The 24,277-nt window shown below is 36.1% G+C and overlaps 2 long non-coding RNA genes across 5 annotated transcripts; both read left to right on the plus strand.

Annotated features, from left to right (window-relative positions):
• Positions 1–65: 65 nt before the first annotated feature.
• LOC128131053 (uncharacterized) lies at positions 66–868 on the plus strand. Its single transcript, XR_008228986.1, has 4 exons — positions 66–157; positions 252–354; positions 500–616; positions 720–868. It is a non-coding gene; the product is annotated as an uncharacterized LOC128131053 (long non-coding RNA).
• A 62-nt stretch (positions 869–930) lies between these two features.
• On the plus strand, positions 931–3,118 carry LOC128131064 (uncharacterized). Of its 4 annotated transcripts, none has more exons than XR_008228997.1 (9): positions 931–1,021; positions 1,132–1,231; positions 1,556–1,621; positions 1,679–1,902; positions 2,020–2,091; positions 2,183–2,299; positions 2,440–2,652; positions 2,744–2,831; positions 2,953–3,118. It is a non-coding gene; the product is annotated as an uncharacterized LOC128131064 (long non-coding RNA). The 4 variants fall into 4 exon arrangements; XR_008229009.1 differs by having other exon boundaries at positions 1,679–1,814; XR_008229003.1 differs by having other exon boundaries at positions 1,704–1,902.
• The last annotated feature ends 21,159 nt before the right edge of the window (positions 3,119–24,277 follow it).

The raw sequence follows: 24,277 nt of genomic DNA on the forward strand, positions 1-24,277 counted from the left end.
GGGGCAAATGCGTAAAACAAATTATGATTCTTTTTATTATGGATGGTGCACAGGACAAGGGCAGGCTGGTCAAGACTGGAAGCTTTACACATTCATATCCATTTTGTTGAAGATCTGATACACCTCTTATCTACAGAGCAGTTCCCATGATGAGCAGGTAATAAACAATAATAATATTAGTAATGACCTTCTTTCTTTTTAGCATACCCTTTTTAATATGTTTTAATTTTTATTCTGGATCCATAATACAGTTGCTTGAAGCAGCTTGGTGTCTTACAAACATAGCTGCTGGAAAACCTAAAGAAACAAGAGCTTAATTGCCTGCATTACCTTTACTCATTGCTCAAATTGGAGGTTAGTGTTAAGTACTTAGTTTTTAATATTTCTTGATTTTTTCATATCACTTCAATGGCGTAATTCTAATTTTGTAATTGTTATCCAAAAAAGAGTTCAGTGCCTGTTGCAGAGCAGTGTGCATAAGCATTAGGAAATGTTGCAGGAGAAGGTGAAGAACCGAGACAAATTCTGATTTCTCAAGGGGCATTACTTCCTCTTGCAAAAATGATGTTGCCAAATAAAGTTTCAGTTAACGGGTGAACCAAGTTTCTCTGAAATGGTTAGTTTTTGTAAATTTTTTATACAAAATCCAATTCTGTTCTTCAATATTATAAAGATCAACGGTAAATTGGTAATTTTTGCTTTTGTTTTCCAATTTTCAGGCGACAGCATTGTCAGGGCCTCCTTATATCTTTGTTTCTACTCCAGCTTGTGTCCAAAGATGTCTTTCATCAGGTGTTCTTCAAGCAAAATCCGTTCATGATTATCTTTCAATTATTATTCTTGATAAGGTATGGATTCTTTTCTTTCTGTAACATTTATAATACTCTTTATTAAAGTACTGATTCATGTTAGTAAATCAGGCAAATCTTCTTTTTACATATGGATATGAAAAGAATCTCAAAGATCTCAAAACTCACATTCCTAAAAGATGTCAATGCCTTCTCATGGCTGCTACCTCAAGGTTTGTTTGTGTCATTATCACTTCTTATAAGATGGTATTTCCATTTCTACCCCTGCAATTTCTTCATTCAATTAATTCTGATGAAATTTTTGCAGTGATGATGTTGAAAGCTTGAAGAAGCTTTATCTACACAATCCCTATATTCTTACTTTAGCAGAAGTTGGTGATGGAAAGGACGAAATTGTCCCCAAAAATGTTCAGCAATTTTGGGTAAGAGCTTAAGAGCTAAAATCTTGTATACTTATTTAACAAACTTATTTTAGGGTATTTCTTTAATACATTTTATAGTTTCTTGAATCTTTATTTATTTCTTTTACTTTTATATTTAGATACAATGTAGTTATCGAGATAAGCTTCTTTACATTCTTGCAATTTTGAAGTTGGATCTTGTTCAAAAGAAAGTCTTTATATTTACAAATACAATTGACACAAGTTTTAGACTAAAACTTTGAGCAAGTATTATTTTTCCCATTAAATTAATCTTTTTTTACCTATTATAGATTTTAATAAAACTTTTTATATATTTTTTGACAGTTTGGTATAAAATCTGCTGTGTTAAATGCTGAATTGCCTGTGAATTGACGTCTACATATTCTTGAGGTATTATTCCCTTTGACTTTTCTTGAAGTTTTTATAATTCTATATAATGTTTTTTAGGGTTTTGGTTCTTAAATGAATAAAGAAAACAAATTTCCTGGGCGGGAAAGAAGCAGACATACTTGCTGGTAAGATGAGTATGGTACAGTTGCAAGGGCGGGACCAGTTGCTGACAGCACAAAATGAAATGCTCAAGGTACTCTACTCTACTGCTTCATCATATATGTCTGCAAGTTTGGTTGGCAGTTTCCCTTATTACAGATGCGTTGGCTGCATCTGGTCAGGTATAAATTCACCAAATGTTGACTTTGACTTGACTTGACATATAGTTTAAGGAAAATGTTTGACTATTTGTCAGTTAGTTGACTTCTTACCCATTTTTTTGTTTTGTTTTGTTTTAGGCGTTGATTGCTAGTTCGGTTTCAAAAGGGAATTATAGATCTGTGAAGGATATCACATACTTCGTGTTGACTGTAATGTTAATTAATAATTATTTTGTTTATATAATATATAAAGATGTTTTTATTTTATAAAAGTTAATTAATGTTTTATTATTTTCTTTAGATTGGTTTTGTGATGGGTGTTACTTTGGCTGCAATATTGGGAGTTTCATTTGGTTCCATAGTCACACTGTTCACTAAGGACATTGGAGTATTGGCGATTGCTAGAACCGGGGTTTTGGTAAACTCCCTATAATACCCTTGTTGTTAATATATATATATAATATATATATATATATATATATATATATATATATATATATATATATATATATATATATATATATATATTTCTGATGCGTTTTGATTTTGTGAAAAAAGTTTGTGAGTGCTAGTCAGCCTTTGAATGCTTTTGCTTTTATTGTTGATGGTTTGCATTATGGAGTTTCAGACTTCCCGTATGCTGCTTATTCCATGGTATGCTTTTTTTTAGACATGAATATAAAATTACATATTTGCCCTTGGATTAATATGTTTTCACTGTAGATGCTTGTTGGGATTTTATCGTCTGTAATTGCAACTTGTTATGAGATGGTATTACCACATTTTTCATACTAATACTAATTACTAAGGCAGAGTTCATTTGAAGTGTCTCTTGGATTAATAATAGCACAATGTTTATCAGGCCAAAACCATTGCATTTTGCAATAGTTGATGAACTTGATTATGTCCTAATTGATGAGGGAAGAAACCCATTGCTGATAAGGGGTGAGGTATGTCTTCTTACTTTGAGTGTTGTACGGATAAATGATGTTTAAAAAATATTTGGGAAAGTAAACAAAAGGAACTAGTTACTTAACAACTTTGATATTTTGATATGCATCTCATTCTCAGGCTAGCAAGGATGCTGCACGTAACACAGTTGCTGCTAAAGTAGCTGAGCTTCTCATGCGTGGCCTCGTATTTTACTTTTTTGCCCTTCTTTTTCCTTTTTGATGTCTTGTTATCCATCTCCATTGTATGCGTATCTCATTGTTTGTTCCACTACACATCATGTAAATTTATATATTGTAATAAATAGAATTGTAAGACATTAAATTTTATGAAATGGATTATATTTTTTGTATATGATATTTTATTTTATATTGTGAGGCATTAAATGCAAATTTAATTTGAAAATTAGTAAATCTATAAAAAATATTTTTTTTTTAACATTTAAAATTATGATACGCAAACATGCGTGTCATCTTCATTTATGACATGGCCTTTCTTGACAGAGGCTTTCTTGATACGCATTGCGTGTCATTAACACGCGCGTCGTAAGGTTACGACACGCGAATGCGTATCGTCTTCCTTTATGACAGGGCCTTCCTTGATACGCATTGCGTGTCGTAACCGCGCGTCGTAAATGCGCGTCATAAATGCGCGTCGTAAATGCGCGTCGTAAATGCGCGTCGTCTATAGACGACGCGCAAAAGCGCGTCGTCTCTCTTTATGACAGGGCCTTCCTTGACACGCATTTGCGCGTCGTCTGAGCGTTTTACGACGCGCAATGAGCGTCGTAAAAGGCCTTTTTTCTAGTAGTGTAGCATACAATCATGGATATATAACACATAGCAGATTACAACTTCAAAGTAGAACACATAAAATTTTCCATTAATATTATCCGCACTTTGATACATGAAGACTTTGCTCGAAAGAGCATACATAAGTGGTGTAAGTTTGGCAGCATAACGGATCTATGAGTAGTGTAATCACTTAAACATAGAGTCGGTGGTACATAGCATAGATCCTAGTAACATAAGATTACAGATGGATACGACTAGTCCTAGTCATGGTGGGATGCACCAGGGGGTGGTGTTGAGGAAGTGGACGCTCCCTGAAGACGAGCCACCTGTCGTTCCGCATCTCGGAGTCGAGCCTCCCACCTCGCCTGCCTCATGTGGAACTCTTGGATAACCTCTCGCATTTCCTGCTCCACACGCTCGACCCTAGTTCGCATCTGGTGCATCTGATCAGCGGTGCTCGGAGCTAGGTCTCCAGTGTTCCGCAATCGTCTTACCATAATCGGGAGTGTGCGATCAGCCGGTCCTCCTTCCCTCAAGTCATAGAACTCGCGTGACATGCCGAACGGGGGTCGCTGTCCCTGTTTTCTACTCCACCTCCAAAGGTCGATACCCCAGGGGGTGTAGGACCTGTGGGGCCCACCCGATAAGCGGGCACCCTAACCGGATAAGGTGGGTTGATGACTTCGGACTCTGCGTCCGAATCACCATCTTCGTCTTCGTTGGGTTCCTCCTCGAGACCTCCTTCGACTTCCTCTTCTTCCTGGTCCACCACTGGCTCGGCAGGTCTTCCTTCAGCTTCCGCCTCAGGTTCCCCTTCGGGTTCCTCCTCGGGGTCTTCCTTGGATTCCTCTTCAGACTCCTCCTCAGGGTCCTCTTCAGGTTCCTCTTCAGATTCTTCCAACCATCCGTTATTCCCCTGATTAGGGAAATAAGGATCTCCGGGGTGATGGAAACCATCCATGCTGTCTGCAAGGGGGTATAAACATCCTAGTATTATTCCTAAGACGTTTTAATTATTGTAGAGATTGAGTTGATGTTCTCTTTTTGGTGATAAAGGGGTATGTTTTTAGCTTTTCCTACCATCGCGATTTCCTCAGGACACGTGATACTTGTACCTCGGAGGAAATGTAGTTGATTAGGCTACATACACTCCTTGATACAACTATGAACAGTCCCGGCTTAACTGAGATGCTAGCATTATCTTGTTTGGTTTGGTATTATGTTCTGTTTCCTAATTCACACAAGCAAAGATGTTTTATCGTTGTGTTTTATTTGTTTTTTTTATTCAGAGTTATGTTAGTCCCTCTTTGGTTTATAGTTACATATCAATGTGTGGTTAGATATACTAGTTCACTATAAACAGAGCTCTGATACCAACCTATCACACCCCCGAACCAGACGGCGAAAACGTCCGAGGGCTCGCGTGACTTTAATTGAATATCATCACAATGAATATACATGAATCATAACATAAACATCACGATGCATCAATATATTACAACTGGAATTGTTCACATCAAGTACATTGTTTTCACATTTCAAATCCATACATACATTGTTTGATAGATTTCAAAAGCAAAAACACCCTAACACACATGGTACTTATTCCTCGGCTTACCTGTTACATAAGAATACAAGTTATTTTGGAAAAACGTCAACATATGAAATGTTGGTGAGTTCATAAGCAAAGTTGTGAATAAAATGATTTGTATAGTTTGTAAAACCAAGAAAATCCAATATTTTCTGAAAAGACATTAGTTTATCAAAGTGTGAAGATCCATAAGTTGATGCATGAATGATTTCAAAACATATATGTAAAAAGGGTGTTTTGTATTATAGTTATAGAATTTTCGAACGAATAGTATTGATTTTCCCCGGAAAACCCGATGTCTTCCGATGTCGAAAGATATACGTGATTACAAATTTTATACCGTCACATCGAATGGATATTGATTTCGCCACCTTGATTACTGTTGAATAACGTCCTAATTTCGTCTACTTTGATTACTCGTAAGCCTTAGTGAACGAAGAGAAGAGGAGCACTATGTCATGCTACTATCATAAGTACCTTAGGCTGTCGGGGATGCGAAAGACACGATGGTCCAACTCGCATTTGATTACTTTGACCTTACTAGCAATACTAATGGGCCACTAGGGCCCAATAGCACATAAAAGCTATTGAAAGTTCTTTTATATGGAATTGGGTCATAGGAGGCCCAGTAACATATAAGTGTTATCCCTTTGGGCCCAAAGATCATGTTAATGGACTTGCAAGATCCAACAAGCATGATTTGAAACTTCTAAGCCCAAAGTTTGAATAATTACTCATCTTAGGTTTCACATATCTATTGGAGGGTTCGATTTTACGGTTGTTGTATTAGTATCGATTCGAGACCGATCGATTCGTTTGTAACGATATTTGGAGTTAAACGTGTATTCTTCTTTAGATTTTTCGGCAGTCGTGGTTTTTGTATTTTGACTCAATTAAATAGTTTGTTTAAAAGTAGAAGTTTGACCCTTTTCACACCTTTCTTTTTATAAAAATAACAAATTTAGTCGATTTATATAAAAGAAAAGACATTTTTAGCCCTTAAAATATTTTCTTGACACCGTTGTATCATAAATTTGTTGAAATGATGGTTTTAACTCAAAATTTATTTTGTTAACTGTTTTAGTCCTTTTAGAATAGTAATTTTCGGTTAAAACCCAACTTTTCACAATTTTTACAGTTTTGGCCTGAAATCCAAAAACTTTACATTTTTTATCCTTTTTGGAAATAAAAAGCATTTTTGACCCTTGAAATAGTTTTATTACCCTTTTTATCCCCTGTTTTGAAGAAAGTTTCATTTCAGCTGCTTTAGTTGTCATTTTTCGCAATTTTGGGCTTATTGGGCTGAAAGGCCCAAAATTAGCCCATAAAGCTAAAAATTTACATTTCAAGTCCTTTGAAAATTTTAATATTCAGAAAAACAATTATGGAAACTGTTTTGACTCTTTTGGACCTTAAGAAACCGTGACTTGGCAATTTTTAACCCAAGTTTTGTATTTTTGACAATTTAAGCCCAAAAATGGGTTTTATGCTGGAAATATGTTCATCATAGTATTATAAGTTATTACTCTTGACTTGTTTAATGGTTAAATAACTTAGATCATGTTTGTTTCCTTTCTCATGTCATAGATCTCAAGTATCACCCCTTTTTGGTTACATGTTCATCATAAAAACACACATACATGCATAAAATCACACATAGCATACACATACACATAGATCTACACATTTTCTTGTATTCTCCCCCATAAAACACATAAAAACCAAAAAGAGAGGGGTATGAAGCTCACCTTGAGTTGTGCTTTTGGTTTTGAAGAGGGAAATGAAGAAAGTTTTGATTCTAGCAAGTCTTCTTGGAAGATCTCGAATTTAGAGGCTTCTAAGATGCAAGATCACAAGTTTGAATAGATTTAGAAGAGATTTTTTATGAAATGAAGTAGCTAGATCATGGATCCAAGTAATATCTTACCTTAGATGATGTATTTGTGGAATAATCTCCTCTAGATCTCGAAAATTTGGCGGAGAGTAGAGAGAGTTTCCTTGAGAGAGTTTAAGTGAATTGTGTGTGTGTTTATGTTGTGTTCGTCCGAGAGAAGAAGAGAGAGGGGAAGAGAGAGTAGATGAAGTGATGGTTGTATGGAAGCATGAGACTTTTGCATGGAAACCCAACAAGTAATAGTGAGGTGGAAAATGAAAAGTCAACTCTTTCTTCTTGGGTTGTTGGGTCGAGAATGGAGAGGAGAAAGAAAGAAAATTGGGCCTTGCATGCTTAAGCCCATATCATGATTTAATTAGATGATTTTTGGCCCAACATAAATTAACGAATGATTTTTATGACCTATTAGGGCTAAATTAAATTGGTTGTGACCCATCAAGGCCCATTAAAGTTAACCTAGTTTATTTTAGGCTTATAAGGCCCAAAATATTAAGTTTCATGTATATGGGTCCAATTAGGGCCCATTTGAGAGTTCTAGGTTCAAGATAGTTAAATTGGAAGCTTAATGCTCCATTAGGTCCAATAAGGAAATCCTAGTCCAAAATGGACTTAAACCGGGATTTCAAGGGTTTTCCAATTCTTTGTTGACTATTTGTAGTGCTTGAATGAAGTATTTTGTTGACGTTTTGTTGTTATGGATAGGCATCATACATGCTTTCACATTGTTGATTCATAATTGATATAAGTGTTGTAGTTACATGGCATCAAAATTCCTAGTTGTGACAGTAGACCTACTCCAAAGTCAAATTTTCTGAATTCTATGTACCTTCTATACCAACTATTATGACAGACTTCTTGTTTCCTTTAAAGATCTTCATTATCAATCCATGCTTTGGGCTATGTAAATAGTTCGTGTTATAAACTGTTTTAGCAACTCACTACACCATCCTCGTTGACTTAATCTATGGAAGTTCAATGTTATTGAACTTGGAAACACTGTCGAAGTCTTACCACCGTTTCATCTTTAACCCTAAAGCTGGTAAATGCATTCTCGCTAATCAAACAGACCCAATCCTTCGATAAATCCAACACCTCTATCACCTACACCCTTTAGAGAAAGAGACAGTTACCATAGGATAACAAATCTCTACAACTTCAACTAGGGCAATCAAAACAATGACAAAGATTCAACATGCCTGAGGAAAATCAAGGACACCCGATATAGATACCAGGAGATAACAAACCATTACCACCAAAAATAGGACAGATAACAGAGGAAACCACTTGTGAAGCATGCGAGGTGGTAGAGAACCTGATGCGTCAAACGAATAATTAATAATCAACATTACCTAGTGAGTTGTTAATTATATTACTTGCGTTATGAGATAGGTATATCACATCCTTCTTCATAAATAGAAATTGTAAGAAAGATACCCTCTTCCAAACCCATGAAACTAGATCGACTTAAGATTTCAACATCTATACCCTAATCTGCTAAAGCTTAACTTAAATATGATACCTATTTCAACCCTCATTCATAAATACATCATAAGGATGTAAGTCGAAACATTAGAAACCGAATAACAGGATGAGGAAATTATACTTATAGAATCCAACTAACAATGATCATAGTTACCTAACCAACTCGTTTCACATCATGTAATAGAATCATGTCTTCACGTGGAAATAACTGACCAACCAACGAAACAACACTCCCGCATATAGACTCGTCTACTTTTCAAGTTGCGGTCACAACTGTCGTGACAGTCATCATGGCACATCTCAATGAAAGTAACGCTAGTAAAAATGGGAACGCAATCGACAATTAAAATTTTTGTGACAACCAAGGAAACCAACGAGTGTCTACCTGCAAGGATAATCCAAACCACAAACCTAGTAACAGGAAACGAAAGTTCTTGAATGAAAAAGGGGGAAGTTCGAATCAAGGGTCTACCAAAAGACAACAAGATACAACGATCCTTACCCCCACTCTTGAGCTAACAAAAAGGGACAACTATAAGCGAAAGTCATGGAGTAAGAAAGAGAGACAACCAACACAAGAGACTTCGAAAGGACAACAGAAAGTGGTTGTTCATACTACCACAACACCTATCACTCCAGCACCTACTAGTCGGTATGCTGGAAACCTTCCGAAATGTAATAAGTGTAACTTTCATCACACGGGGGCTTGTCGGAAGATGCGTTGCAAGAACTACAACAGGAACAAGCACACTACCCATCTCTGCAGAGTCCCGATCCGGCACATTTCTTCGACCACCAGTGTTTGAATCAGTCCAATATGCCACCTTTGTGGTGAAATAAGACATTTCAAAAGGGATTGTCCAACCAAGAAGATTAGCGGGGGATCAGGAGGAGTTTGACCCCAGAATATGAGGAAGCATCAAAGAAGCCTGCTATAATGTTGGTACATATCCAAACCCCATTATTTAATTATATTTGACTAGTGTACACCGAACTGCTATAATGTTGGTACATTTCTTAAAAGTTCATTGTTACCAATTTATTAGAACCCTCATTTAGCGGTTATTATTAATTTGTGATAAAATAGGGTCGTAGTAATCATACCAAGTTTAATACATCGTCCTAGTCATCATTTCTGCTTCCAATCATCATAATATCTGATTCGTCAAGAAGTCCCAACATCATCATCTGACGTGTTTTGGTTTGGTCCTAACCATGCGAAATTTCTATTATGTGTAAAAAGAACTCTTCCCTTAAATCAACCGTCAGATGAAATTCTTCTGATTCAAAATGTCAACCCTTATATCACCTCTCTTTTCAGAACTTCAAAAGTACCCATGCGAGGAGTACTGCGCCTTTCTAACCTACCCAGTAGCTAATAACCTCTAAGCGAAAAACACCAAAGAAGTCTGATATGTGTATTTTTATATATATATTTTTATGCACTTTATCTTAATATTTTGGCCTTATTTATTCTATTTTAGAACTAAAAAGTACTCATAATACTTTGAATTATGTTTTGCAGCTATTTGTTGTCGATAAAGCACAAAAGAAAAGACTGAAGCGGAAACCGGGCTTAGAAGCTTAAAGAAATCAAAAATGCTGAAGGAGTGACTTACGCCCCACGTAAGGTAATGGTACGCCCCGCGTACACCTTTGCACCGGATAGACTTGATCGCGTGATTATCTTGAGTAGGCGCTGCGTAATCCTAAGTACGCCCAGCGTACTTAGGTCGGCCACAAAGACTATAAATGTCGATTTTTAGCTAACCAGGAGGGGGGATTCGACTTCTAACCTAATTTAGTCGACAATTAACTTCTGTTAAGCCGTTTTGAGGGTCTAGAAGGCGGCCGGAAGGCCGTTAAGCTAACGGGAGCGGAGATCGGAAGGGTTGGAGAGCGGATACATGTCGATTATCATATGGTTTGCTGACGTGACCATGTTTAGCATTCCATTGTGGTACTTTTCTGTATTTAGTTTCTGATTTAGGTGTAAAAACCTTTTACTTTGTGTTTAAGATTGAATGAAGCTTTGATTATTAGACTAATTGCTATATTAAATAGTTTATTTGTATTTAATTTATCTTGCCAAGCTTGTTAAAGATCCTCATGTGTTAATGATGATTATTTTCTGTTAATTGTTAAGTGAATTGAGTTGCTTGAACATCTGCTTGATTGCTTGTCTCTTATGATTTTTGATGACCATCGAGATTATAAGACTAGAAATAACGAATGTGAAACTAGGATTAATTTGAGAATAAGTAAGTTAATGTGTGAGCCTTGTTTGATGACCATCAACAAGAGGTTAATTAAATGTCTAAATTGATTAACTATATTTACAAGTCTTGCTTGATACAAACTGAATACTAGGAAGCATGTTAGTTTAATCAACTGATCACTGTTTGAATTGACTTGTTTGCTAAAGGATTAGTTATAGTGAACATGAATCTAATCATTTTAGGAATCGGTGAACATTGAATAAATGAATTTGTGTATGCAATTGTCTATGATATTAAGGTGTAATTTATCTAAACCAAAGTACCTGAAGAGATTTGCTTTCCTGTTAGTTTATCGAGAGTTGTTAATTAATTGTTAGTTTGAGATTTATTAAACTATTTCTTAATTCTTTTCGTGTGACCTGTAACCTATAACCAAATATATTAAATTAATCCACCGTTCCCTGTGATCAACACCCAACTTACCTAAGCTATACTGTAATCTGACTAGGTACATTGCCTATAAGTGCATAGATAGTCTAAGTTTGTTAGGTTATAAATATTAAAATTAATGGGTACTTTTGTGCACATCAAGTTTTTGGCGCCGTTGCCGGGGAACGGCTTGTCATTAATTTATTTTATTTGATTATTCGTTATTTGTTTTTAGTTAGTTTTTATTTTTAGTTTTTATTTTTAGTTTGATTTTCGATGATAGCATTTCACTTGTTGGGAAGGTTCTTGTTTTTATTTTGCAGGAATTTGGGATTGTACACATTGCTTGACTTTACTTTTTGCATGGGTTTCGGGAATGAAGGCGACTAGGGAATTCTTGACCTGCTTAGCCTACTACTTTGTTGATTTGCCCAACTCAATCCATGAGGCGTAGTATAGCAAGGCGTATTGTGGTGGTTAAGTGGAAGACCGAGCTCTTGCTGTTCTTGACTAGTTAGGTCACTTCTTGTTCCGCTTTTAGCTAAAGGTGCAAGGAAAACAAAGGAAATATTCTAACGGGTCCCGAAAGTGGGTGTTTTTGCAAACCAATTCTTGCATGCAAAGGTTTTTGATCAACCATTGTTGTTTGATCTTGACAAAGATAAGTGATTATGACATCTCCGTTTTTTTTTTATCACTCATCGTGAAGTCATCATTAGCTTAAGAAATAAAAAAAAAAGAAAAATAAATAAAAATAAATAAATAAATAAATAAGTTTTAAGTCCCTAGATTAAATGTTTAAAAAGAAAAGGAAATTCAATTAAAAAAAAAAGGGGAAATTTTCATTTAAACTTACGTCTTGCGTAAGTAGGATTACGCCTTGCGTAATGAGCCCCGAATCGCAAATGACCATTTCAGGGGGATGAGGTTACGCCCCGCGTAACCTTGTGTTACGCCCCGCGTACATCGGCGACCAGATTATGGCTCGAAGGACACAAAGAACCAACCCTCCCGAGGATGTGACCGATCATCATTTTTTACAATTTCCACAAACGCTGAATGATGCTACCCGGGCGCGTTATGTCACCAACTTAAGCTTGCTTCTCACCAAGGAGATTGATATTGCACCCTCTTTCGACTGGGAGTTGGCTACCAGGACTGGACATGCTGCATTGATCCAGGAATTTTTGCAATACACACACTCAGACGCGAGTGGTGTGGAATTGTTTGTGTGTCAGGGATGGGCGCGTTTGTTCAGGATCCAGGAGCCTGTGTATCGGGAGTTTTTGCTGGAGTTCTACGCTATAGTTTCCTATGATCCTAGGAAGCCACTCGATGACAGGACAGCCTTTGCTTTCAGACTGGGAGGAGTGAGCCGGGAATGCAGCGTGATAGAGCTTGCGACTCGGGTGGGTATTTACACAGCCGACGAGACGAGGAGTGTTCACTTCCCGGCATTCCTTGCTGATTGTCTCATGGACCGGCCGGAGGACTATAATGAGAACACATTTTGGGCCGAGATTACGGGAGGAGTTTATACACCATCTACCGCTCGAGGGGGGATGATTCGGTCCACTACTTACCGAATGTTGCACCGGTTGATTTCTATATCTCTCACGCATCACAAGAATAGTGAGAGAGTGCCTTCGACAGACCTGTATTTCCTATGGGCACTAGTTACTCCAGGGAGGCACCTGAACCTTCCCGTCGCATTAGCTGCATACTTGGGGCGGAGGGCCAGGGGACTTAGGGGAAATAGCCCGATATGCGGAGGGCATTTTATCACACGGTTAGCTCGATCATACCAGTTGATGACACGTGAGATCACGAGATCGATGGTGTTTCACGACATGAGGCCGATGAGTCTTCAGCTATTGGAGTCGATGCGCGTATTAGAGCGGGGTGGAGATGGTGTTTTGAGGGTTCGAGCAAATGATGAGGCAGAAGCGGAGGGTGCTGCCGAGCCACAGCTGAGACGGGTCCAGCGGCGTCGACCTGCTCCTCGGGGAGCGCAGCAGGGACCTGAGCGGGAGATTGATATGCGCTATCTGGCTCAGGGTATTGACCGGCTTGACATGAGGGTCCAGAACCTTAGCGAGTATGTTGCATATGTGGACATGCAACAGCAGTGGTATGGGAATGCGTTGAACGCATTATTTGCCCACCAGGGGTTTCAGTATTCGGTTCCCTTTCCACCACCATTCCAGTCACGATTTGATGGGGCTGGTACTTCTGGGACACAGCCACATGATGATGGAGATGACGAGTGATCCTTTTTATTTTGTTTTATTTGTTTTGTGTTATTTTTAGTTTAGTTTAGTTTTTTTTTAGTATTTGGTATGTAATTAAACTTTGATTTAGTTTGATTTATTTTGTTTTCCATGTTGATGCTCTTTGGTTGTTTAGATTTCTGCAGAATTTTCGCCCTTAGGAAGCTGGCAGTAAGTTCAGCAGCTAGGTCCGACTGTTGCTAAAGAGAGCGGTATGAGAGTTGAAGATTATAGTCGAGACCCACAATTTGTCATAAGTGTGAGGTGCATATTTATTTCGTGAGCGATCGTTTTAAAGATTGGCATTGTTACGATGTTTTGACTCTTATGATATGGATGAGCAGTTCCCATGCTATAGAGTTTTATTTCGACGTGAGGAAGAAGTATCGTCCCGGCTGCCACGACATGGTTGACACTTTCCTATGTTATGGGGGATTTTTCATCGCGAGTACAGGATGTCATTCTCGACGAGACGACGTGGTCGACACTTTCCCACGTCATGGTTATTATACATTGCATTTATTTGCAATATTTTGCACCACATTTTCGAAGATGTTGGTCTTGATTTTATTTTCGGCAAATTCAGAAGCAGCAGTTCCAGTTTTCAGTCTTTCGGCGACATTTGAAGCAACTTGTAGCAGCCCCATTCGATCTCGCCACAACTACCCAGGTGAGTCTGTTCCTTTTTCTCCCTTTTTATGTTCTTAATTTGTTTTAGCATACAATGAGGGCATTGTATGAAATAAGTGTGGGGTAGGGGGTCGGTAAAAGTAAATTAAAATTAAGAAAAAATGAAATTGCTAGAATTTGGAAAATTTAAAATTTTAAAAAAACTTGAAATAATAGTTTATTTTAGAAAAATCTAGTGATAATTTAAATTTTGCTAATATTGTATGAAATGATCCGATGAGAACTCAAATGTTTAGTTGAGCCAATATACGTTATAGTGCATTTGTGGCTTCCTTTATTTTAGTGAAATCATGGAACAAAAACACAACCTCGTTTGGTTTGAGGGATGCAATAGGTTTAGCAGCCTAAACCTGAAATGTATCCAGGAAAATTATTATCATTAACCAATAAAGGTTGAGGTTGAGCGCCTCTGCTTAAGCATGTAGGGTTTTGAGTGAAAAAAAAAAAAAAAAAAAAAAAAAAAAAAAAAAAAGTGAGTTACATGTTTAAAAAAAAAAAAAAAAAAAGAGAGAGAATTACGAAAAAAAGTTTGAAGAATTTTGGAGCAAATAAAGTGAAGATCAAAAGATCAAAATTCCAAGAAATCCAAAAAGTAGAAGATACCAAAAATCAAACAACAAGGTGGTGAATTCAAAGAAATCAAAGATCAAATTGCCAAAGAAATGAAGAATTCAAATAAAGCTCCATAGTGGTATCGGAAAATTGTAATTCTAGATTATGTATGCTTAGGTTGCTCAACTAAAAATACCTTGAGGTTAGGAGGTTTTCTGCGGATGGATTCGGAGGGTTGCATAAAATGAGCATTGTTCGGAAAAAGTGGGCGAGTGTTTATGAAGATTGTGAGTATTTAAAATATGGGGGGTACTTTAGGAAAATATTAGACACAAATGTATGCGTTGAGGTCTTGGCATAATGGCTGAGTTTTAAATGGATTGTTTAGTGCGATATTGGTAAAATAAAAAGCAAATTTGCTTGGGGGCAAGCAAAGGCTAAGTGTGGGGTATTTTGATATGTGTATTTTTATATATATTTTTATGCACTTTATCTTAATATTTTGGCCTTATTTATTCTATTTTAGAACTAAAAAGTACTCATAATACTTTGAATTATGTTTTGCAGCTATTTGTTGTCGATAAAGCACAAAAGAAAAGACTGAAGCGGAAACCGGGCTTAGAAGCTTAAAGAAATCAAAAATGCTGAAGGAGTGACTTACGCCCCGCGTAAGGTAATGGTACGCCCCGCGTACACCTTTGCACCGGATAGACTTGATCGCGTGATTATCTTAAGTACGCGCTGCGTAATCCTAAGTACGCCCAGCGTACTTAGGTCGGCCACAAAGACTATAAATGTCGATTTTTAGCTAACCAGGAAGGGGGATTCGACTTCTAACCTAATTTAGTCGACAATTAACTTCTGTTAAGCCGTTTTGAGGGTCTAGAAGGCGGCCGGAAGGCCGTTAAGCTAACGGGAGCGGAGATCGGAAGGGTTGGAGAGCGGATACATGTCGATTATCATATGGTTTGTTGACGTGACCATGTTTAGCATTCCATTGTGGTACTTTTCTGTATTTAGTTTCTGATTTAGGTGTAAAAACATTTTACTTTGTGTTTAAGATTGAATGAAGCTTTGATTATTAGACTAATTGCTATATTAAATAGTTTATTTGTGTTTAATTTATCTTGCCAAGCTTGTTAAAGATCCTCATGTGTTAATGATGATTATTTTCTGTTAATTGTTAAGTGAATTGAGTTGCTTGAACATCTGCTTGATTGCTTGTCTCTTATGATTTTTGATGACCATCGAGATTATAAGACTAGAAATAACGAATGTGAAACTAAGATTAATTTGAGAATAAGTAAGTTAATGTGTGAGCCTTGTTTGATGACCATCAACAAGAGGTTAATTAAATGTCTAAATTGATTAACTATATTTACAAGTCTTGCTTGATACGAACTGAATACTAGGAAGCATGTTAGTTTAATCAACTGATCACTGTTTGAATTAACTTGTTTGCTAAAGGATTAGTTATAGTGAACATGAATCTAATCATTTTAGGAATCGTTGAACATTGAATAAATGAATTTGTGTATGCAATTGTCTATGATATTAAGGTGTAATTTATCTAAACCAAAGTACCTGAAGAGATTTGCTTTCCTGTTAGTTTATCGAGAGTTGTTAATTAATTGTTAGTTTGAGATTTATTAAACTATTTCTTAATTCTTTTCGTGTGACCTGTAACCTATAACCAAATATATTAAATTAATCCACCGTTCCCTGTGATCGACACCCGACTTACCTAAGTTATACTGTAATCTGACTAGGTACACTGCCTATAAGTGCATAGATAGTCTAAGTTTGTTACGTTATAAATATTAAAATTAATGGGTACTTTTGTGCACATCAAAGTCTCAGAAGTCAGTAACGATCAGAAGTATACCTAGTAAATCTCCTAGAAAGACCACTCTCATAGGTCTGGAGTGTTGGATTAGTGTCTAAGTCCATAACTATTTTGGTATGTACTTGACCCAATGGTGCATGGTCCTTTTGGGTTGCCTTCACCAAAGCAACTTGATGAGATGAATTATGGAGAGAGAAGATTAATTATGATTTATTAATATATTATGAGAATAATATATTAAAGGAGAAATCATATTGTTTAATTAATATTAGTCAAGAATTAATTGATAATTAATTTTGTGGCTAAAAGAGATTAATTAAACTTAAGGGACTGGAACTGTAATTATAAGATAATTGCATTTGGGCTATGGATCACCTTGGAATCATAGGTTGGACGAATTCTATGGGGAAACCCATTAGAAATCGTCCAAGGTATATTCTAAAAGGGTCCATGGGCTGCTTAGGGCTTAAGCAGTCAAATTAGGGTTTCCTAGTTAAAAACCCTAATAGCCTACATGTATATATAGTACCCTTAAGCCCCAAAAACGTGGCTAAGAGTTCCACTAGGGTTTCTGGACGTTTTTGGGAAGCCTCCTCTCTCCTTATTCTTCATCCTCTTGCTTTTGATGTTTGTGAGCCATTAGAGGAGTGACACTTGTGACACTAAGCTTTCTAAAGTCATTACAAGGAGGATTTGATATTGTTATTGCTACATAACAATCAAGGTAAGATCTAAAAACCCTTTCACATGTTAATATGATTAATTGCATGCTAGAACTAGGGTTTAAAGTCTTGGATGAATTGCATGTACAATAGAGAAACCTAGATCCAAGCATTAGGCTTTGCATGAGCACATAGGATGTTCTTATGGCCAAAACCCATCAGTGGTATCAAAGCCTTGATTGGTTTCTATTGTATTGATGCCTTGGTTATTTAATCAAGCTTCAAAATCGATTTTTTGGCTCCCTGACTGATGAACTCGGCGAGTTCCAATGTGGACTCGACGAGTCCATAGAGGAACTCGGCGAGTTCGAGCGTCAGTTAGAGCAGATTTCGGGATTTCTTGTTGTTTTGCTTGAGGATACTTGCCTTAATTGTTTTGGGTCTTTAATATTCAAATTTTATCTTATAGTAAGTATATCCTTGATTAAACAAAATATAATTACCAATTGATTAGATAATAACTTCCTTATATGATTAAAGATAGATTATTTGTATTAACTGGGTAACTTGTCTTGCAAGAAATTGAAATAAGGTCAAATATAGATAATGACAAAATTAATTGTTTAATTTCTATTATTTGTTATTTGATCCTTGTGTTGTGAAAAAGTTTCATTTGTGCCCATGCAAATTTTATGGTTTAAATTTGAACTTAAAGGTTTTGTTTTGAAATTTAAATAGTTGAAACCCTAATGTTTTGAAATGTTTCAAAACTTGCCCTCAAGTTTTGGAATTTAAAAGTTGATTAATAGTTTAATTTAGAAATGTTAAATTCTAAAACCCTAGTATTGTTTTGATAAGTTCAAATCACACCCTTATGGTTTTATTAATTAATTAAAGTGTATAATTAAGAGATATTTAATAAATCCATAAAAGTTTTGGTTTACAATTTAATTAAATTAAAAGTATAATTATTAAATTTGACCACCTAGTATTTTAAAAGTGTAAAATACACCCTGTACTATATATAACATTAAAAGTCTAATATATATGTATGAGTAAAAGTCAGTCTTACCGTTAGTAGGCCTCATTTACGAAGCTAGACTATAAGGGGTGTTTAAGGAAATTACCTATAAAATGACAATTGAATGGGTATCCACTCTTACCCACCGCACTCTTGACTAGTGGAGGGTCGTTAGCCGAATGGGTAGAATAGGACAGAAACCCTCCATTATAAGTATAATGAAGTACAAAAGTAACTAAATGCTTTTACAAATTCCCAATCTTAGTTACTTTAGGCAAAAGTGAATTGATGTAATTCCATGAAATTACATTTTGTGCCCTTGCGAAGACGTTAGTGGATCGTGTGTGGTTAACCGGCACACTAAATGGTTCTAAGCAAAGGTAGCAAAAGGTGACTCAATTTTTTTCATAGTTCGGTGGAGCATGTGTGGTTAACCGGCACATCGAATAGGTGACTGTAACATGTGGGGGCACCATGTAATTATGCATGGTTATTCACACCCGCTTTGTGATCCTCGGTATCCCAGTCACAAACTAGAGGGGCATATCGAGATTTAAACATGCCATTCAAAAGTTCAATGAATCTCAAAAGATCTAGGAATTTTCAATAAATTTAAAACTTAATTTTTTTTTTTCGTTTTTCATGGTGGAAATTAGTGAATCGTCATTCACTTACCATCAAATATTCTGCAACTAGATTACGGCATCCCTTTTTCTAGGTTGTAGAGTGTTGTGTTGGGTCCTAACCTTAATATCTCATTTGGGTGATTTATTAAGGACTCAATCAATCAACTAACTTGAATTTAATTTTTCTCCCGTTTTGCAGATGTCAAAGTATGACAACTATGGTCTTCCCAAATCCCGTGGAACAAGTTTTTCACATGAAGATGATATTCCACGATTCGATCGAGGAACACGAGATCATGCTTCACTTCCTCCACCTCCTCCTATTATTCTCCCTAGCCCACAAGTTCAAAAGATTGAAAAGTTCAAACTCACTCAAGCCCTTTTGGCAAGTAAACATGAAGAAGGAAAGTCGGTGTGTGCACACATCCTACAGATGAAGTCACACATTGATAGGTTAAGAATGTTGGGATCTGTTGTTTGTGAGGAGCTGGCTGTTGACTGGGTTCTTCATTCACTTCCTGACTCATATAGTGAGTTCATAAGAGAGTACTATATGATGAACCACGACGTAACCCTCATTGATCCCACCTATATGCTTATTGCTGCTGAATCAGCAATGATTTGGCGCACTGGAAAAGAAAAGTTGATTGGTGGATCTGCCTTCCAGACCTCTGTGGATATAGGAAACAAAAGGCATGCCATGATCGAAGGGTTTGATCATAAGAGAAAGGCAAAGTCTGAAGTAGTTCCATGCGTTGTTCCAAAGAGTCAATTTGATTTTATTGCCAAGAGAATGGGCATTGGAGACGAAGCTGCTCTATTTACCTAAGAGATCTAAGAGATGGGAGAGTCAAAACGTATGGCTCTGCTTTAGGTAAAATCCATTAACTAACTCTTTTAAGTTCCTATTCTAGATTCTTGATACATGATGTGATAAGATTACAATTGATGTTTTGTAGGATCGAAGAAAGGAAAGGAAACTTAAGGGAAGAAGTGAGCAGAATCTAATCGTGAAGAAATGGATTTCGATCGCATTGCTTGAAGATTGGATTCTTAAGCTACTACTTAGAGTTAGAATAAATTGCTAAGAAATATGTATTGACATAGTTTTTTCAATGAATTGCATTGTAAGGACAAATTTTTCCGCAATAAAATAGATTTTGATTTTATATTTATCCTTGCAATGGCGTGTATAAAAAATTGATGTTTGAATGTTTCTGTTATTAACAATAATGGATTTGTTTCCTAATTATGTTATTTGTGGAAATGTCAAGAATTTACCAAATAGGGAAAGTTTCTCATCGCCCAAGTTTCAATTGGACAGAAACTTGTTATCATGCAACTTGGTTGCATGATGAATGAGAAATTTCATATTTGGAAATTAGACTAATTCGTTGACAAAGTGTCAACTGAAGGACTAGGAGATCGAGTACACAAGGTTGTGTGTTGATCAAGTCCACCACAAGAGTAACAAAGATATTCGTCATGATTTACTAAGGTTAAGTAAATATGATTATACTTATGAGATTAAATGTAATTCTCAGTTGATTGAAAGAGTTTCAATCAATAGCAGAACGAATAAGAAGAATCAAATAGGCAGAAAGATAAAAGTTTCTCTATTCTAAGAAGAAGGGAGAGTATCTTTTATTATGTTTTATGATAGGTCTTAATGATTAAGAACCATATCTCAATTGATCCTCTAAGTAAGTCTTAGTGCAATTGTATGTCTAAGAAGAGGAATCAAGAATTGATGAAATGGTTAAATCAAAAAGTCTATCATACTTCGTTCCAAAAACAAGTCTTAGAGTTAAGATTGTGACATTGAGTGACAAGTCTTAAGAAGGTTTATAACATTCATCAAATATGGAAAGTTGTGATGTCTTGGATAAGACAAAGACCAATTAGGACCAATTTTATGAAGTGTGTTGTCTTGATAAAAGCTACACTAACTCTTGAATATTTGTTTGTCAAGAAATGTTTATTGACAAAAGAATCTTATATGTCAAGGAGTCAGTGGGAGTCTCAACAGTCTTGAATGGTTTCAAGAACAAATCAAGAATAAACCTTATCAATCATCACTAGCACACGACTTGAGGTTTACAACCTATCGTGTTGACACTATCTTGTTTCTGTGGCGTTCCAATTGAGTTAATTATGCATGTGAGTTATATGATTTATCATTTGAATGCATAAAAGGCAAGGACCTTGATCAATGAAAAGTACATTGATAAGAAAGGATAACCTGCTTAACTACTTGGAAGACATGGTGGGCACTCGTGTTACCATAAGGCAGTAAATCAAGATTAAGAAAGTTCGGTCCATAAGAGTTTGGATTTGTCGCAAACTTTGGTTGTGGACAAATTTGCATGGATAGGAACACATACACCATTAAAATCTAAGTGTCATAAGATTTCCTCCTTCATGAAAATAACTATGAGGAAATACTTTCACTAAGAGAGATTTTAAGAAGATAGTGATTGTGAAAACTGTATTCTCGAACTCGATTATGGTTACAGTATCCCTTTCCATAATTCGAATTGTGAGATTTGTCAATTAGTCTGAATTGTTTAGACACACATATGAACTATCTAAGGAAAAGGTGTATAAGTTTAAGAAGCTTAGATAAAGGATTATCATGTCAAAGCTAGTGGGAGCATAAGTGTTATGCTTATTTGATAATAATCATCATGATAGTGGGAGCATAAATGTTGTGCTTGTATGATTATTAAAACAAGTATTGCAAGTTAGCAATATTAATAATAGAAAACAAGAGTTATACTTTGCAAATTCGTAAGGGTTGAATAGTTGTTTTGCTATAATTAAGGGGGAGGATATTATGCTTCATTTAAAATCTAAAGGCTTAGGTTGTGGAATGATAATAAATTTAGTCAAGGATACATAGTGTGTTCTCAAAATTTCGATTATGATTATGGCATCCCTCTTCATAGTTCTAATTGTGAGAACGTGACACATAAAATATTATGGAAAAAGATTGATAAAGTATCAGATCTTTATGTAAGACATTATGCATCGTGTCCCATACGCTTCGGGTAAAGGATCAATTGCAAGTGCTATAATATTTGACCATTCTAAAATTTTCCAAATGTCTAGCACATTAAGAGGGAAAAAGGACAAGAATCGGTTTTGACTAAGATAATTAAACAACTATCAAAGGACAATCCAAAGTTCGCTGAGGATTGGTCGCTTGTGAGTAGTTGGAAGTATGGTATTGGATGAACCATATCGACATTATTATGAATAGATAAGATTCTATTAAGAATGAATTGTCATATGGCAAATATGGAAATGTTTCCATATTGGGAGTTGGATATTGAGAATCTATAACTAGATTAGAAACTATTATGCAAGAAGGATGTTCAAAGGAATGTACTTTGAGTGAGAGACATCATATCTATAGAATTGTTTCTGATAGAGATTAGCCAAGTCTTGATGATTTTAAGCTATGACTTTATGACAGAATCATTACATAAAATGTTAGAATCTAGCATAAGTAACAAGAATTTGATATTTTTATACTTATGATAAGGATTAGGAGTTGTGAAATGAGTATGATTGGAAATGTGTTCATTTGATCTATTTCACAAAGTAAGGACCGTAGGTAAACATTGTGTGCATGCTGAGAGCATGGGACAAGTGTAATAATAATTCAAGTAAGAAGTTGATTACCCGAAACAACAAATAATGTGTAATCAATATGGTGATTAAATAAAATGTTTTATTTATACCCAGAGTTTGGGGCCATATGGGATTAGTACTATTCTTGTGTTTCAATTTTCATGTTCTGACTTCCTGAATAATTAAATTGGTTCAAAACAATCAAATTATTCAAACGGACCACAGTCGTTCATATGTTGGAAGTAGGTATGAATGAAGACTATCGTGAATTGGTGTGTGGATTGTCTGAAGTGTATTAGACATAAGCAAATGTTTGCTGCAACGTTCATAAGTGCTTATGAATATGAGTTTGAGCATTGGATTAAACCCACGCTCACTTGGATCACTTCATGGATTTTATCACAAGTGATTGGTGAGACGATAATATCTTATATTCTTGAAACCGAGATGTGTGAGTTGTATCTTGCGAGTCAGTCACACATTGATAATATGTAAATGCACCAGTAACTTGGTGTCATAAAACATATTGTTGTGTGTGATTCGGTGAGTGAGTGCAAGCAAGCATTGAATCAAAGTTTATCCGTTCCTTTTATCCAAAGTGGGATGAAAGCGATATCTGTGGGCCCCTCAATGAATTAGTGATGACACTAAGTGCTTGGCCAAGCCGGGACTAATTTGATGTGTTCAATTGTAGTCTGTTTTCGGTCGTCATAAATCGGAAATCGAGAAACAACACATAGACAGAGAGAATGATTTAAATCCATGTCTCAGTCTATACGATAACTAGAATGGAGGAATATATGATCCCTTATCTAAAGGACGCGTATCTGATAAGATCAAAGTTGACAATGGCTTTTGAAAGCTACGATTGCATATCAGGATCTGAAGTCATACGCAGAATAGTTATTAGACTTATCCAAGTGGGAGACTGCTGGATTAGTGTCTAAGTCCATAACTATTTTGGTATGTACTTGACCCGATGGTGCATGGTCCTTTTTAGTTGCCTTCACCAAAGCAACTTGATGGGATGAATTATGGAGAGAGAAGATTAACTATGATTTATTAATATATTATGAGAATAATATATTAAAGGAGAAATCATATTGTTTAATTAATATTAGTCAAGAATTAATTGATAATTAATTTTGTGGCTAAAAGAGATTAATTAAACTTAAGGGACTGGAACTGTAATTATAAGATAATTGCATTTGGCCCATGGATCACCTTGGAATCATATGTTGGACGAATTCTATGGGGAAACCCATTAGAAATCGTCCAAGGGATATTCTAAAAGGGTTCATGGGTTGCTTAGGGCTTAAGCAGTCAAATTAGGGTTTCCTAGTTAAAAACCCTAATAGCCTACATGTATATATAGTACCCTTAAACCCCAAAAACGTGGCTAGGAGTTCCACTAGGGTTTCTGGACGTTTTTGGGCAGCCTCCTCTCTCCTTATTCTTCATCCTCTTGCTCTTGGTGTTTGTGAGCCATTAGAGGAGTGACACTTGTGACTCTAAGCTTTCTAATGTCATTACAAGGAGGATTTGAGATTGTTATTGCTCCATAACAATCAATGTAAGATCTAAAAACCCTTTCACATGTTTATATGATTAATTGTATGCTAGAACTAGGGTTTAAAGTCTTGATTGAATTGTATGTACAATAGAGAAACCTAGATCCAAGCATTAGGGTTTGCATGAGCACATAGGATGTTCTTATGGCCAAAACCCATCAC

The sequence above is a fragment of the Lactuca sativa genome, chromosome 1 (assembly GCF_002870075.4).
Source record: "Lactuca sativa cultivar Salinas chromosome 1, Lsat_Salinas_v11, whole genome shotgun sequence".
NCBI lineage: Eukaryota > Viridiplantae > Streptophyta > Magnoliopsida > Asterales > Asteraceae > Lactuca > Lactuca sativa.